Source organism: Pteropus vampyrus, unplaced genomic scaffold (genome assembly GCF_000151845.1).
Source record: "Pteropus vampyrus isolate Shadow unplaced genomic scaffold, Pvam_2.0 Scaffold211, whole genome shotgun sequence".
In the NCBI taxonomy this organism is placed as follows: domain Eukaryota; kingdom Metazoa; phylum Chordata; class Mammalia; order Chiroptera; family Pteropodidae; genus Pteropus; species Pteropus vampyrus.
Genome location: NW_011888992.1, coordinates 392123 through 404630, shown reverse-complemented (window position 1 = coordinate 404630; position 12508 = coordinate 392123). Strand labels below are relative to the sequence as shown.

At 51.1% G+C, this 12508-nt stretch overlaps 1 protein-coding gene across 6 annotated transcripts in view; it reads right to left on the bottom strand.

Moving 5' to 3' along the window:
- PPP2R2D (protein phosphatase 2 regulatory subunit Bdelta) overlaps nucleotides 1-5207 on the bottom strand; it is a 25471-nt gene extending 20264 nt beyond the window's left edge. For 4 of the 6 annotated variants that reach the window (XR_002783372.1, XR_002783371.1, XR_896598.2 and 1 more), the window contains exon 1: nucleotides 5094-5207. The gene's annotated coding sequence lies outside the window, so the exon portion shown is untranslated. Of the gene's footprint in view, nucleotides 1-4076; nucleotides 4238-5093 lie in introns of those variants that run through there. The other 2 variants (XR_896600.2, XR_002783373.1) reach the window with 1 other exon arrangement.
- Between the last annotated feature and the right edge of the window lie 7301 nt (nucleotides 5208-12508).

Genomic DNA, 12508 nt, shown 5'->3' with positions numbered 1-12508 from the left:
GCGACTTTCACGGTTACTCTTTATGTATCTATCATTTGATTTTCTTAAGATAATGAATGCTCTGCATCTGCATTTTGAAATAAAAACAATAAAATCCAGTAAAGATGAGAGGGCACAGTGAGTGCCGAAGTCTGCCCTGTTCTGCTATTCTGGCTGCTAGGAGCCAGCTTTAAAGTGCTGTTTTTCGAAGCGTGATCTGTGGGCCCCTCGGGGCCCCCGAGAACCTCTCAGAGGCTCAGAAGGTCAAAGCCACTTCCAGAACAACACCAATGCATCACGGGCCATTTGCGCTGTTTTCATCTGGGTGGATGGGCGAAAGCAAGGACGGTGCGAACTGCGGCGCCGCAGCACAAACCGCGGCCGTCGCAGCACAAACCGCGGCCGTGCGCACGTGCGGAGGGGGGGGGGTTGCGGGGGCCAGCTGACTTCGGGGCGCCCTGGACGAGCAGCCAAACGAATTTCTGTCACTCAGCCCCCACCCTCTGGCAGGAGTATTTTTCAAATTCTTTGTGGCAGACGCGCAGCATGCACAGAGCGAGCTCGCCTGCTGCCCCCGTGTCCAGTGACCGTCTGGAGGAAAAGCACATGTACAGCTGTTTGCGTTGCAAGCTCGAAGAACCACTTTTCATGCAGGCTGTTTTTATGTGAAAAAACAGCTGACCTGCTACGTTGTTCTGATTGGTGTCTGCAGAGACTTTCTCAAATGTCAACAGAGTGGGCCTCTCACTTCCCAGAACAGCCGACAGTGTTTACTGCCAGTGATCCAAGCCAAGCTCTCAAGAGAAAATCAGAATTTTGGAAAACTTGTATGTATTACTGTTAGTTTGACAACTCCACACTTGAAGATTTTTCTGATCAGTGGTGAGATTAGTGAATTTCTTTGATCTCGTATAATGGAACGTATCAGCATTTAAAAGATCTGAGTAACTCTGCGTATAATATGACCAGCTGACCCAGGTGTAACGTTACTAAATCACTACAGGAGCAAGAGATCCATCCAGAGCACAGGACAGAACTAAGAATGGGATAAAACGGATACTGTTTCAGGTTCCAAAGTGTGACTTAACCTGAAGAGACCACGTCCAGTTTGGTTGCAGTGCTAAGAAGAAAGCCCACGACCATATGGAACGGCGACTAAATCTCTCCTGCCTTTCAAATATCTCAGTGGAAGTCTGAGGTCGAATCTCCCTCATGTACTTCAATAAAACAGCTGTAACAGAGCGAAGGCGGACATGAGTCCAAGAACCCAGCTGTCTTCCAGGAAGCCCCACAGAGAAAATCTCCCTCCTCCTACAAAGAATGACTCTGACTGATAAGGTTACAACTACCAGATTCCATTGACTCTAAGGAGCACATTTTGCCCCATTTTTACATCTTTGAAATCAGATGTGTCTGATATTTAATGAAACGCAATAACCTTCTAGTGTCTGCGCCCAAGTGCCCTTAATTTTTGCTGCCCTTCCTCGATTTAAGCGAGCCCCTCTCTCTCACATCTACGTAAATCCTCTGGGAAGGCTGGCCTTGCCAGCGTTCCCAGACTCGAGCTGGAGTTAAGCAGATGAAACTCATTTTCTTTAGTATTATTTCTTTAGATAAAGATGGTCTAATTCAAAACGATAGATTAGATCATGGATTAAGAAACCGATTAAAAAAATTATCGAATAAATAGTCAAGATACTTAAAACTACAGATTCTGAGATGAAGGAAACCACGGGCATCAAGCTCTACGAAAGCCACGTGACACCAGGCGACAGTTCATTACCGACCCGTCCTCCAGCTCCTCCCAGATTCTCCAGAAGAGCAATTAATGAGCAAAGGCAGCGGACCCAGAGCCCCTTGCACGAGGGGACCAGACACCTGGAGAGCCCTGGCAGGCAACGTTCTCGCGTCTGACACACAGGTGATTCCGTCACTCCTCGTCCCTGTGGTACCCCGTCTTCAAACGCTTTAGAACAATCATTTCTTGAATGCTTGTTACTAATCTTATATCGTTTTGACACACGCTTCCTTTAAAGGCATCTCGTTTTCATTTGTTTTGAGGGCGATTTCCTCCAACCTGGGGGTGAGATCTCCCGAGCTCCAGAAGCACAGAGCAATCACGGCCGGGCTGCCACTCCCCACCGCGGGGGCTTCACAGCCCTGGCCGCCAGCGGTCACTGAAGCAGCGCAGCACGCATGGGCCCTGGAGCCAGTCGGCCTGGATCCAAACCTTCAAACCTTGAAACCTCGGCGCCCCCAGACAGTGGCTGCTGAGCGAGTCAACTGGCCTCCGTGAAGTGGCTTTTGCATCTAACACTGGAAAGGACAATACATGTCCCCTCCCTCCTGAGGCTGCGCGAGGATGGAATTATTGGACTCAGGTAAGTAGAAGCAATCTCTGGAACCTCACGGTCATGAGCTGGCATTACCTCCAGGCTGGGTCCTCTATACCAGTGGTCCCCAACCTTTCTGGCACCAGGGACTGGTGCTCCTTTGAGAATCTAATGCCTGAGGATCTGAGGCGGAGCTGAGGGGTGATGCTGGCGCTGGGGAGCGGCCGCAGATACAGATGAAGCTTGCTCGCTCGCCCACCGCTCACCTCCTGCTGTGCAGCCCGGTTCCTAACGGGCCACGGACTGGTACTGGTCCATGGCCCAGGGACTTGGGGACCCCTGCTCTACAAAGTGCTGAGGGGGAGGCGGGGGGTGCCCAGCCTTCAAGCTTGAGGAGCTCACACTCTGCTGAAAACAGACAAGCAAAGGACTGCATCGTGTGGCATTCACCCAGTGTGTTGTCAAGGACAGGGAGTAGGGGCTGGGTGACGGTGACTATACAATACACATGAAAAGTCCACACATTTAAAACTTCCAAAAAGTGATCACTGTTCAGAGCATAAGTATTTCGAGGCATGAGATAACAAACAATTTCTCACTTCCTTCTAGAAGCCTCCCCTGGGGTTTTGACTCTTGCTCACCTGGGTGCAAAAACTCACCTATTCTGCCTTCAGGGGTGATGACTATAGCCACAGCCAGCTTGTCGTATGGGAAGGAGAGAGAGGCAAGACACCAGTGACTGTCACGCATGCATCCTGTCGCCAGCCGGACAGTCATTAATTTCCTTTTGGGCCCGGCTCCAGTCCTTGTGGGGAGTTGGAAAGCCCTGATGGCACTATGGCTGACCTGGCCCCTAAGGAAAACCCTGTTCTTAAAGAAGAAAGGCCTCCAGCTGTACCCAGTGCACTTCAGGGGTTACGACGCGAGTCTCCCCAACACGATTACTTTTAAACACGAAAGGAAATCAAACCTTTTCTCATCGGACTCACTCCTCAATCTTTCAAGCCACAGGAGCCTCCACGCCCTCATGCTCCCTCATGCTCACTAGGCGCTGTCCTTCCTCAGGAAGGGAGTCCCCCAGCCTCGACCTCGGTCACTGTCCCATCCCCCACTGCAGGGAAAGCAGATGGTCCAAAGCGACGGCGGAACTCCTCAAAGAGACCTCAGCCCAGAACAAACACTTCCCGAGCCACAAGTCTAAACAAACCCATGTGCCACTCAGGTCCTCGGGTCTGGGCATGAGGGCAGGACGGCGCCCTCGAGCTGCCCGACCCATTACTGTGACTGACATTTCCTGATCGACGTGGTTGGGGACAGTCGGCTTCTCGACCTTTCTTACTCCCGTTGCTTAACGACCTCTAGTTGCGAACAATGACATTTTCCTTCGCCATGCCTTCTACTGCAATAACGATTCCAACGAACACTGTCACGACTACTTGACAAAATGACGAGGAGTCCGAACGTGTTAACCCTGATGGATCACTAAGACCAAAGCACATGCGGATTGAGGTAGACAACTCTGAATACACACGACAATCAAAAGACGTACAGGAAATTGCCACAAAGCAGTCTTACAAAAAGACAAGTTGAAATGCCAAACTTTTAGATGTATTCAAAATTTTACCTAAAACTGCATATAATTCCAACCAGTTTAATTCACAGAACAAAATATTTCTGTAAAGATTTTCAAAGGACAGCATAAGTATTGTCAAAGGGTAACGTCGCGCTTAAAACACATCATCACAGATTCAAATTTTAACTTACTCAGTTTGTCGACAACTTCTTAGAAGGGGAAAGAATAAGACAGGCGTTAGGCCGTCCCATCTCTCTATGCTTAAAACAGGTTTTGCTTTACTCTTGATAGAAATTTTGAGTAAGTTGAACTGTCACCCACTTGACATGCAAAATGAAAAAAACTAATATACCGAAAGTGGACAGAAAAGAAACAAGAATCAAACGACTTAGGTTACATAACATCATCTGGTTTCCATCTCAATTCATATACATCTTTATCAATTTCTTAGAGCACAATGAACTTGCTATGTAATCTGGGCGCTGTCTGGCCCAGGGGGCCAAGGATGTCACACTGCCCGTGACAGGCGCAGGGTAAAGAAGAAGGATGCCAGAGGGAGGTCATGGGAGGGGCCGAGGAGAGGGGAGGCGAGGAGACGCCGACCAGAGTTACTTCGGGGCAAAAAAGGGTGTATTTCGTGTAAAGACAAACCATTTTCACGAGGTTAAAGGGTCACGATGCTCAGTAAATGACCAACAAGAGAGCAGCCACCAAGGGGCTCTGACTAAACTTCCGAGTCTCTCTGAGTCTGCGCCGCACTCGACGGTGTGCGGGGAAGAATCCGTCTGCACGATGGCGGGGGCTTCGTGGGCAGCTGGGGCAGGCGGCGGTGCGGGCGCCCTGCCCACCACCCTCAAACTCTGTACCCCGGCTCGTTTAGGGCTACGGTTAAGGACAAACGCTTTGAGAACAAACCAAGTGTCATCAAGCGTCATCATACTTGAACCAGCCAAGTTCAAGTGACGCCGCAGGTTCAAGAGTACGACCTGGAGAGGGAACTTTAAACTCATCGCTGCGGAAGGAGAGAGAACTCAGCCAAACTCCGGCCCCGGTTTTAACGACGAAGACCGGGAGGCAAAGCCGCTCGCTCGCGGGGCCACCGTCCCGGGCTCCTGCCGACGCACGCGGCGCGTCAGGGGCGCGGCCCGCCGTCCTGGTCCCCGCCCCGCCCCCGTCCCCGCCCCGCCCCGCCCCGCGCGACCTCTCACCTGCCACAGCCAGCTGCGGGCGCGCGCCGCGACGCCGCCACGCGAGCACCTCAGCCGGCAGCCGGGGAGGAGGGACTCTCCCCTTTTCAAGATGGCGCCCAATGCCCGTGGCCCTGCTCGATGACGTCATCCTGCCCCGCCTCCTCGCGGCGGCTGTTATAGGAGGGCTTGAGGGGGCCCGCCCCCTGCCGGCACTGGGCCCGCCCTAGCCAGAGCCTCAGCCAATAGAAGTGCGGTCCTTTGGTGGAGCAGCCAATGGAGAGCGTGCTGGGAGGGGATGGGCGGTGCTCCAGCCATGCCACTTGGAGCGTGATTACTGGAGTCCAGGACTATGCCTAGCTTAGTAAGAAACTGCCAAACTGTCTTCCAGAGTGGCTGTCTCATTTTGCATTCTCATCAGCAGTGAGTGACAGTTCCTGTGGCTCCACATCCTAGTCGGCATTTGATGTCGTCAGTGTTGGATTTTAGCCATTCTAGTAGGCGTGTCCTGGTCTCTCATCGTTGTTTTAATTTGTATCTCCCCGATGACACATGATGTGGAGCATCTTTTCATTTGCTTATTTGCCGCCTTCATGGGTGAGGTTCTGATCTTTGGTCCATTTTGTAATTGGGTTGTTTTTCTTACTGTTGAGTTTCAAGATTTCTTTGTATATTTCAGATACAAGTCTTAACATATATGTATTTTTGCAGGTGTTTTCTCCCAGTATGTGACTTGTCTTTCCATTCTCTTTACAGTGTCTTTCACAGGGCAGAAGTATTTGATTTTAACGAAGTCCAGCTTATCAATGTTTTCTTTTATGGATTATGCTTTTGGTGCTGTATCCAAAAATTCATCTCTAAACCCAAGGTCACTTAGATATTCTATGTTATACAGTGGGAGTTTACAGTTTCATATTTCACAGATAAGTCTATGATCATCGAGTTTTGTGCAAGGCCAGTTTTTCCCTGCACATGAATGTTCAGTTGCTTCAGTAACAGTTGTTGAAAAGGTTGTCCTTTTTCCATTGAATTGCCTTTGCTCCGTTGTCAAAGATCAGGTGAATATATTTGTGTAGGTCCATTTCTGGGCTCTTTATTCTGTTCCATTGATCTATCTATGTACTTTACACCAGTACCACCCAGCTTTATAGAAAGTCTTGAAGTCAGGTAGTGTCAGCCTCCCGACTTAGTTCTTCCCCTTCAATATTTTGTTGGCTATTCTGGGTCTTTTGCTTCTCCATATAAACTTCAGTATCCATTTGTTGATATCCACAAGTTTGCTGGGATTTTGATGGGCTTGTGTTGGGAAGAACTGACATCTCGGCAATATTGAGTCTTCCAACCACAAACATAGAATAGCTCCGCATTTATTCAGATCTTTGATTTCATTCATCAGAATTTTTTGTCAGCTGTTTCAGGTTCTCTACATAGACAATCATGATCACATGTGAACAAAGACAGCTGCGTTTCTTCCTTCTCAGTATGTACACCTTTCTCGTCTTATTGCATTAGCTAGGACTTCTGGTATGATGTAGAAGATAAACTGTGAGGGGTCGTCCTTGCCTTGTTCCTGACCTTACGGGGAGGCATGTATTCTCACGTTAAGTGCGATGTCAGCTGTAGTTTGTGTGGATGTTCTTTATCAGATTGAGGAAGTTCAATTACTTGTTTGCTGAGAGCTTGTATCTTGAATGGGTGTTGGATTTTTTTTCAAATGCGTTTTCTGCATCTATCGGTATGATCCTGTGATTCTTCTTTAGCCTGTTTTGGTGGATTGCATTGATTAATTTTCAACTGTTGAACCAGACTTGTATATCTGGAATAAATCCCACTCGGTTGTGATGTATAATTCTTTTTATATGTTGTTGGATTCCGTTTGCTAATATTTTGTTAATGATTTTTGCATCTATATTCATGAGAGATATTTATTGGCCTATAGTTTCCCTTTCTTATAATGCCTTTATCTGGTTTTGGCATTTGGGTAATGCTGGCTTTATTGGATGAATTAGAAAGTTCACTGTGCTTCTGTTTTCTGGAACAGATTTTACTGGTATCATTTCTTCCTTAAATGTTTGGTAGAATTCACAGGCGAAACCATCTGACCTTAGTTTTTGTTTTGTTTTGTTTTGTTTTGGAAGACTGTTAATAATTGATTCAATTTCTTTAAAAGATACATAGCTTTACTGATTTTCTATTTTTTCTTTTGTGAGTTTTGGTAGATTGTGCCTTTTAGGGATTTGGTCCATTTTATTTCAGTTATCAAATTTGTGAGCATAGAGTTGTTCATAATATATTTTTTATTATCATTTTAATGTCTATATAATAAGTGTTAGCATCCCCCCTCATTTCTGATTTTAGTAATTTTTATCTTCTCACGTGTTTTCTTGGTTAGTGTGGCTAGAAGTTTATCCATTTTATTGATATTTTTAAAAACGAAAACAAAACGAAACAAAACCCAGCCTTTGGTTTCATTGTTTTTTTTTCCTATTGTTTTCTCATTTTCAATTTCATGATTTCTGCTCTGATTTTTATTATTTTTTCTTCTGCTTATTTTAGGTTTATATTGTTCTTTCTCTAGTTTACTGAGGTAGAAGCTTAGATTATTGATTTTATATCTTTTTTCTAACATATACATTCAATGCTATAAATTTTCCTCTAAACACTGCTTTTACAGTATTCCACAAATTTCGATAAGGCGTATTTTCATTTTAATTTGGTTAAGTATATTTAAAAATTCACGTCGAGACTTCTGTGACTCATGCATTATTTATAGGTGTGTCCTTTAACATCCGAGTGTTTTGGGGTGTCCCCTTTATCTTTCTATCGTTGATTTCCAGCCTGCTCCCACCGCGTCTGAGAGCATCCTTAGCGTGCAGCTTTCGACGCACTGAGACGTGTTTCATGGCCCAGAAAGCGGTCTGTCTTGGCGCGTGCTCCGTGTGAGCTCGAGAAGCATGCGTTCTGCCCGACGCTGATGAAATAGTCTGTGAGTGTCACCTCGATCCAGGGGACTGTGGTGCCGTTGAGGGCAGCCGCGTCCTCACCGGTTTTCGGCCTGCTGGATCTGTCCACTCCTGCCGGGGTGCTGAAATCGCCGCCGGCTGTGGTGCACTCGCCCGTCTCCCTTGCCAGTCTCGGTTTTCGCCTCGTGCGTTTTGACGCTCTGTTGTTAGGTGCACACACATCAAGGACTGTTACGTCTTCCTAGAGAACTGACCGCTTGTCGCCAGGCAACGCCCTTTTCGTTCCGTAACTTCCCGGGGTCTGAACTCTGCTGGGTCTGAAGTGAACACGGCCGCGCCTGCTGTCTGCGGGTTGGAGTCGCGGTCCGTCTTCCTCCGCCCCTCTCCTTTTAATGTCTTCGTCCCTAAGGTGAGTTTCTTGTAGACAACATCCAGTTAGGTCTTGTTTCATTACTCACTCTGTCAGTCTGTCTTTTATTTGGTGTATTCACACTATTGATGTTCAAAGCCGTTATTGATACAGTTGGATTCATACCTGCCACATTTGTGACTGTTTTCTATTTGTTGGCCTTGTTTTTTTTTTTTTTTTTTTTTTTTGTCTCCCACTCTTTTTCTGGCTTTCTTGGTTTTAACTGGACATTTTATGTTGCTTCATTCTTTTCTCCTTTTTCACTTTTCCGCTTGTCGTCCTAGAATGCCAATGCGCTTTGACGACCAATGCAAGTGTCCTTTCACATGACGCCGCAGCACGCCCCGCGCGATGCGGGGCCTCTGTCGCAGAGCGACCCCTGCCACAGTGTCCCTCGTGACGCCGTAGGCCACAGCCACCCAGCACCATGCTGCTGTTAGTGTTTGGAGCCGACAGGCATCTGTTAGATCACGTAAGACTAAGGAAAACAAGAGGTTTCGCTTCGCCTTTGTTTCCTGCCCTCCGCACCCCGCGTCCCCCCAAGGGCTCCAGCTCCTGCTGTCCTGTCACTTCCCGTTCTGCGCGAAGGTCGCCTTTCAACGTTTCCTGCAAGGCCGGTCTGCCCGCGCAAAGTTCCCTCGGTTTTTGTTTGTCTCGGAAAGTCTTTATTTCTCCCCGGCTGTTGCGGGATAATCTCCCTGGCTATAGGATCCTGGGAGCCTTTTTCTTGCTGTTTGTAAACTATTTCCCTGCGCTCGGCTTGCTCGCGTGGTTCCCGGAGGGAAGTCTGAAGCAGATCCCGTGCTCGTGCTCGTGGCTCCCCGCGGGCCCGGATTCGGTTGCGCTCCACTTCGTGCAGTCTCCATCACCGAAGCAGCAGGTGTAACAGACGGGGCGGTTCCAGCTCCGTTCCCACCCGCCGTCCTGATGTCCCTTCCATGAGCGTCGCCTGGGCAGTGAGGGGAGGAGCCGTGGAAATTAGACCGAGATTCAGCCCAGGGAGGCTCCCCACACAACGCCGAGGCCACTGGGGGCTGGGATGGGTTTAAGCTGCTGGCTTTGTCCCCATTTTGCGGATGAGGAAGGAATTGGAGCGCAAAGCTCAGGCCCGTCTGTCACCGAGACTGTTCTCACGGTGCTCACAGCTCTGTCTGGTCCGCGAGGGTGAGCCCGCCCTCCGCCAACGAAGTCCCAGCCGCGGTCTCAGGGGCTCTGCCTCTGCCAGTGCATCTCAGCGTGGACAGTGCCAGGAGGCGGCCTGGTCCTCCCAGCCCTGCAGACCCCCCAGGCACACGGCGGCTGACCTTCACTGCGCAGCCTGGCTGCGGTGGCCATGCCGGCCTTCCGCCAGCGCCGGGGCCTGAGCTCCCGCGCTGGGGGCACTTTTCCTGTGGACAACCCCCTGCCCACCCAGGAGGATGGATTGGACTTAGAACTGCATCAAGTAAGTGTCAAGAACATGGGTTAAAGGCCCAGAAGAGCGTTCTGGAAAAACAGGAACTTTGAGACCACTGTATGGACCTTGCATGCCAGCGGTGTGTGAGTGTCACATGCCCAGCAAGCTGTGACCTCTCGTGGAGGTGGAGAGACTGGAGCGCTATGGGACAAGTCCAGCTGAACAAGCGCACTCACCACTGCCAGGGGTGGGGGAAGGTGGGGGGAGGGGGGAAGTGGGGTGGGGTGGGTGGATGGGGTGTTAGGAGGGCAGCCTGGTCCTGCCGGTCTGGCCTCCACGTGGTGACTCGGTGACCGGCAGGGAGTGGTAGCGGGCGCCTTCCAGGTCCCTCTGGGCATGTGAACAGTATACTGTAGTGATTTTACTCATCTCATGGCCTTCGCGATCCTCACAGATTTATTGTCATCTGTATTTTTATAGCATCATTTTGAAAGAAAAATGAATATATTTTGATATTATAGATTTATCGACGGTGCAAGTGCGGCGTCAGCGCCTTCTCGTCACTGTCAGAGAGCCCACAGCACGCTCGTCTGTGTCCCCCGCTTTCTCAGCGCCGGGAGCCCGGGGGGCCGCCTCCTTCCGCCCTCGCTCTGCTGTTCTCAGTGTCTCTCTGCGGGCGCCCTGGGCGAGGGCCGCGCGGCTCCGCTCCTCCTCCGGCGGGACCCTCCTCCGCCCTCCCGCACCCACCCTCCCGCGGCCGGGCTCTGGCTGGGCGCGGTGCAGGCGGCCCGCTGTGCAGGGCAGGGAGCCTGCGGCGCGGCGCGGTGGCCGGGAGCCCCACCCAGCGGCACAGCAGCAGCTGCCCGGGCCCTGAGGTGTCGCGGCAGCCTGGTTTCCTTCTGGAACTCTCCGTGGGAGGCTCGCAGGCTCCCAACGTGCTTTAGAAAATATTCAGAACATACCGGATTTTATCCAAACACAGGCTTTAGTCGTGGGGGGAGGAGCCTACCCCGCCCCCTACCCCCTACCCCCACCCCCTGCCCCAGGACTACAAGGCCAGCGAGGGGCCCCCATGCCAGCCTAGCGGGCCCGGCACAGAGGTGCCCCTAGGATCAGACCGCCAGGACCCGCACGAAACACTGGGGCTTTGCCGCCCTTCGCGTTTTGGGGGAAACGGTGAACACGTGGGCCCGATTCTGCGCGGACCCCACACCTCAGCGCGCCCGAGGCCGGGTCCGCGGGAGCTGCGCGCGCCTTCGGGGGGAACCTTCTTGCCTCGCTAGAGTCGATAGTCCCTGCGCCTGCGCCTGTCTCTGTGGTTTGGAACACGGTCAGCTACTTGATGTTATTTTTCGATCAGATATTTCAAAGTGAGAAGGACACTTGCTCGTTTTAAGTTTTTTTTTTCCCTAAATAATTCACGGATGAGGATAACTTCATTTCAAAAATAAAATGCTAGTTTCATGGTATTCACAATATGGCTTTGTTCTCTGAATTATAAAAATTAAAGCAGATCTAAAGCAGTTCAGAAACCCACACGCCAGCGAAGGATCGGAATCGAAGGCAGGCGGCTCACACCGCCTTGTCATTTTCCTTCCCCAGGAGCCAATTTGAATTTAAATTACGTGCAATAAATGTCAGGCCTCCCCCACTTATCTCAGTAACTCAGGGATCCTGTCTATTGAAAAAAGGTCTTTGCACTTCAAAGGGTCCTTGACATATGAGTCTTCTCTCCTGCGGGAGAGGTGCCGGGAGAGGTGCCAGCGAGACCGACCAGTGACTGAGGCGCCGCGGGCAGAAGGGCCCGCGCGGCTGGCGCCAGCGCAGGGCGGCGCTCACTGCCTTTTGTCTTCGACGCAGCTCCGCCTTCTCGCGGGAAACCGCTCCGAGGAGCCCCTTTGAGAGAACGCTTGCTTTCTGCCCAGGTGACAGTGGGTGCAGACGTGCCCTCATAAGGCAGACACCCACTACCTGAGCGGTGCATTTCGGGGCTACTGGGTCTCAGGGTGACCGACCCAAACAGGTGGAGTTCCAGAATCTACTGAAAAGGAGGGAAGAATGTGCGTCCCCACGCTGACCAAGGCTGACCAGTGCCAGCTCACAGCTGGCTGGAGTCTGAGCTTAAAACAAGTCCCAGCCTGTGGTCGTGAACTTGGGGTGTAGACGCCACCACAGTGGCTCCTGGGAATCAGTCTAAAATGGGTGTGCGTTGGATGGACGTGTGCCCCGTTTCTGGGGCTTGGTGACCGCGTGCTCGTCTCTGTCCCCAGCCCGTGCTGGTGTCAGCACATCCCCACGAGGGGCAGGGCCTGGGCCACAAGTTTCCAAAGCCTGCTCTGCTCCTCCGGCCCTGGGCCCCCGTCTGTCCCCAGCCGGTCTGGGCTTGTTTCTTCATCCTTGGTGGGTAGGACTCAAAGGCAGCTCTGCCAGCCACAAGGGCTTATTTCTAAATGTGAACTGTTTCGCGATGGAGCTTAGAGCCTGGAATCATGTTCCCGCACCGACCTCACGGTCAACAGTGGACGTGATGACTGAGACCCAGCCGGGCTCGGGCCTTTGCTCGGCAGCTGCTGCCCTCTGCTGGCCGCGTCGGGAGAAGCAGGAGGGCGCCGCGGGGGACCCGCAAGGGGTGGCTCCAGGAAAGGCTCCTTAGTTCTGTGAAGAGTGT